The sequence below is a fragment of the Prunus avium genome, chromosome 8 (genome assembly GCF_965620075.1).
Source record: "Prunus avium chromosome 8, drPruAviu1.hap1.1, whole genome shotgun sequence".
In the NCBI taxonomy this organism is placed as follows: domain Eukaryota; kingdom Viridiplantae; phylum Streptophyta; class Magnoliopsida; order Rosales; family Rosaceae; genus Prunus; species Prunus avium.
This window is the reverse complement of record NC_142291.1, coordinates 15,739,418-15,743,921: the sequence shown is the minus strand read 5'-3', so window position 1 is coordinate 15,743,921 and position 4,504 is coordinate 15,739,418. Positions and strand designations below refer to the sequence as shown.

The 4,504-nt window shown below is 40.7% G+C and overlaps 1 non-coding gene across 1 annotated transcript; it reads right to left on the bottom strand.

Moving 5' to 3' along the window:
* Positions 1-528: 528 nt before the first annotated feature.
* On the bottom strand, positions 529-635 carry LOC148292290 (small nucleolar RNA R71). Its single transcript, XR_015827229.1, has one exon. It is a non-coding gene; the product is annotated as a small nucleolar RNA R71 (small nucleolar RNA).
* Between the last annotated feature and the right edge of the window lie 3,869 nt (positions 636-4,504).

The following is a 4,504-nucleotide window of genomic DNA, read 5'->3' as shown; positions in this document are numbered from 1 at the left end:
GAGCCAATTTCACCAGGAACTTTTGCTGTACGTGTTGGTTTGAGGAGGAATTATAGTTCTTTAAGTGCTGAATCTGAGAGCTACGAATCTGAAGGTTCAAGCAAGATGGCAGAGATTCCAAACAACAACAATAATGATGAAGGAGGTGGTGCGCTTGTTGTCCAACCTAGGAAACCCCTGCGTGAATTTTCCATCCCCAAAGTCACTGATCAACCTTCGTGCATCGTCTATCCTCAACTCACAATTGACAGGTTTGAGCTTAGAAGTGGTATGATTCATCTTCTTCCAACTTATTATGGTAATACCACTGAGGATCCTTACATGCATGTTAAGCAATTCTTTGAAATATGTGCTACAATCAAAATTCAAGGACTTGATGATGAGCAGATTAAGATGAGGCTATTCCCATTCAGTTTAAAAGATAAGGCTAAGTCATGGTTATACTCTTTGCCTAATGCTTCAATTCGTACTTGGGATGAGCTTTCTAATAAGTTTTTGCAGAAATTCTTTCCAGCTCAAAAGACTAACAAGATTAGAAAGGAAATTCTTGGTTTCACACAAAGAGAAGGAGAAGCTTTTCATGAATGCTGGGAGAGGTACAAGGAGATGATGAGTTCTTGCCCACACCACAATATAGAGAGTTGGATGCAAATGCAATCTTTCTATGAAGGTTTGCTTGATTCCGAAAGGATGATGGTAGATGCAACAAGTGGAGAAGGACTGATGAACAAAACAGCAGATGAGGCTTTTACTCTCTTTGAATCTTTGAGTACCAACTCTCAACAATGGAGCTACAATAAAGGAAGAGGAGCTCCTATGAAAGCTGTGGTCTCTGAGGTAAGTACTAATAATGAGATTAATGCAAAACTTGATGTTATGTGTTCTTTGCTTCAACAGGCAGTGACTGGCCCTCTAGGAAGCAAAGAGGAAGTTCAAGACCAATCTTTTGCAAAGCACATGCTAGAGCAAGCAAATGCCCTTCAAGGAAGGAATCCTCAGAATGATCCTTACTCAAACACATACAATCCGGGGTGGAGAAATCATCCTAATTTCAGGTGGAGCAATAATTCAAATGTGCAACAATCTCAAGGACCTCCCCCAGGATTTCAAATACAACAAAGGCAATTCCAGCAAGCTCCCCAACAAGTACAAGAGCAAAGGGGTGATCAAATGGGAGAATTGCAAGACATGTTCAAGAAGTTCATGGGGCAACAGATGCAAACCAATCAGAATCTTCAAAATGCAGTGAACAAACTAGAAGTGCAAGTTGGGCAGATTGCATCCTCCATGAAGCTTTTAGATGTTGGTATTATTTACCCTATTTCTGACAGTAAATGGGTGAGCCCAATACAAGTTGTCCCCAAGAAATCAGGTATCACAGTGGTGAAGAATGAAGCAAACGAGCTTGTACCAACACGGATGACCACGGGCTGGAGAGTTTGCATTGATTATAGGAAGCTCAACACAGCAACAAGCAAGGATCACTTCCCTCTTCCATTTATTGATCAAATGCTTGAGAGATTGGCTGGCCATAGCCACTATTGCTTCCTTGATGGATATTCAGGTTACAACCAAATCGCCATAGCCCCAGAAGATCAAGAGAAGACAACCTTCACATGTCCCTTTGGTACTTTTGCTTATAGGAGGATGCCCTTTGGTCTTTGCAACGCCCCAGCCACTTTCCAAAGGTGCATGATGAGCATTTTCTCCGACATGGTAGAAAGGTTTATTGAGGTATTCATGGATGACTTCTCTGTCTTTGGTGATTCTTTTGATCAATGTTTGCATAACTTATCTAAGGTGTTGGCTAGATGTGAACAAAATAACCTTGTGCTTAATTGGGAAAAATGTCATTTTATGGTTAACCAAGGCATAGTTCTTGGTCATGTCATCTCTAGTAATGGAATTGAGGTAGATAAAGCTAAGATTGATTTGATTGCTTCTATGCCCTCACCTACTTCTGTCAAAGAAGTACGTTCTTTCCTTGGCCATGCAGGTTTCTATAGGCGTTTCATTAAAGATTTTTCTAAGATTGCAAGGCCTTTGTGCAATCTCCTTGCCAAGGACATGGATTTTGTGTTTGATCAAAACTGTGAGAATGCTTTCAATGCTTTGAAAATGATGCTCACAACTGCCCCAATCATTATGCCACCGGATTGGAGCTTGCCTTTTGAACTGATGTGTGACGCCTCAGATTATGCTGTTGGAGCTGTTTTGGGGCAGCGAGTTGATAAGAAGCCACATGCCATCTACTATGCTAGTAGAACCCTCAACGATGCCCAACTCAACTATTCCACCACAGAGAAGGAGTTATTAGCTGTCATATTTGCTTTAGAGAAGTTCAGATCTTATTTGATTACTAACAAGGTCATTGTTTACACTGATCATGCAGCATTGAAATACTTGTTAGCTAAAAAGGATGCCAAGCCACGCCTCATTAGATGGATCCTCTTGTTGCAAGAGTTTGACTTGGAGATAAAAGATAAGAAAGGAAGTGAGAATGTGGTGGCTGATCACTTGAGTAGATTGGTGCATGTATCTAATGAAGAGGAGGATTCACTGCCATTGCGTGAAAGCTTCCCTGATGAGCAACTCTTCTCTATTTGTGCTTTGAATTCTCTTAATCCATTGCCTTGGTTTGCTGATATTGTTAACTACTTATGCACTAACGAACTCCCTACAGGGTTATCTACATTCCAACGTGACAAGCTTAGGAAACAAGCAAGATACTACTTTTGGGATGATCCATACCTATTCAAGCATTGTCCGGACCAAGTAATTCGAAGGTGTGTGCTTGAAGGTGATTTTAAGAGCATTCTAGAGTTTTGTCACTCCCATGCATGCGGAGGCCATTTTGGAGCAAAGAAGACTGCCAACAAAGTGCTACAATCAGGTTTCTTTTGGCCTACCCTTTTTAAGGATGCTTATACATTTTGTGCTTCATGTGATAGATGCCAACGGATGGGTAATTTGCATGCTAGAAATCAGATGCCTCTCACTAATATCTTAGTCATTGATATATTTGATGTTTGGGGAATTGATTTCATGGGCCCTTTTCCTACTTCTTATGGATTTGAATATATATTAGTTGCTGTCGATTATGTTTCCAAATGGGTGGAAGCCATTGCCACTAGAACTAATGATGCTAAGATTGTGATCAGTTTTCTCAGAGGAAATATTTTTACAAGGTTTGGCACACCAAGAGCAATCATTAGTGATGGTGGCTCCCATTTTGTTAACCAAGCTTTTGCAGCACTCTTGAAGAAGTATGGAATCAAGCATAAAGTGGCAACACCCTACCATCCTCAAACTAGTGGGCAGGTTGAGATAAGCAATAGGGAGATTAAGCACATACTTGAGAAGACAGTGAACACCACAAGGAAGGATTGGTACATGCGTTTGGAGGATGCATTGTGGGCTTATAGGACAGCTTATAAGACCCCCATAGGTATGTCTCCATATAGACTTGTTTTTGGTAAACCTTGTCACTTACCAGTGGAGCTTGAGCACAGGGCTTATTGGGCGATCAAGGCATTCAATTTTGACATGAAAGCTGCTGGTGAAAAGAGGAGGCTTCAACTCAATGAGTTGGAGGAGTTGCGACATGAGGCGTATGAGAACGCTAAGCTTTATAAGGAGAAAACAAAGCAGTATCATGACAAGAAGATTCTTAGGAAGACGTTTGAGGAAGGGCAGAAGGTTCTCTTATTCAATTCACGCCTTAAGCTCTTCCCAGGTAAGCTTCGTTCTCGGTGGATTGGCCCTTTTGTTATTACTAATGTGTTTGATCATGGCGCAGTGGAGATTCAAAATATTAAGGATGGCAGCACCTTCAAGGTGAACGGACATCGGTTGAAACCTTACTTTGATGCCAACTTTGATGCCAATATTGAGTCTCAAGCACTCAAGGAGCCTCCACCACTCTCTTGAAGCTCACCAAAGTTTGGACGTCCGGCTGAAGACATAAAACTTAGCGCTTCTTGGGAGGCAACCCAAGGTGATGAGGAGAAGATAGAACGTGCAAGGAGCTTGCTTGCGTCCTAATCGCTTCAAAGGGGAGTTGTTTTCTGAACTCTAACATTTGGTTATGTCTTTTCCTTATCTTCTTTCCTTTCATTTATGAGGCATTGCTTGTTCTTATACTCTAAACATTGAGGACAATGTTTCATTTAAGTTTGGGGGGAAGGATTCAGTTATGTTGTTTTATTGTCAAATTTTAAAATTTTTAAGTGTGTCTAGTGTCTAATAACGCAGGATTTTGTGTGTTGTTTCGTTATCCTTCCAAACACCTATGATAAGACTTGGATTTAATACTAATATGGTTTTTTCAGAAATTGATAGTCATTGTTTAAGGCCTATGTGTGATTCTGAGTGAACTTTGTCTTGCATGCCATCCTTGCACTTATTGAGCACTTTGCCAAGTTAGTCCAATTTCTTGCTACTTGGAGATGTTATGCAATTCTGCTTATTTCATGATCTTGGTTTCATGCTCTAGAACTTATTT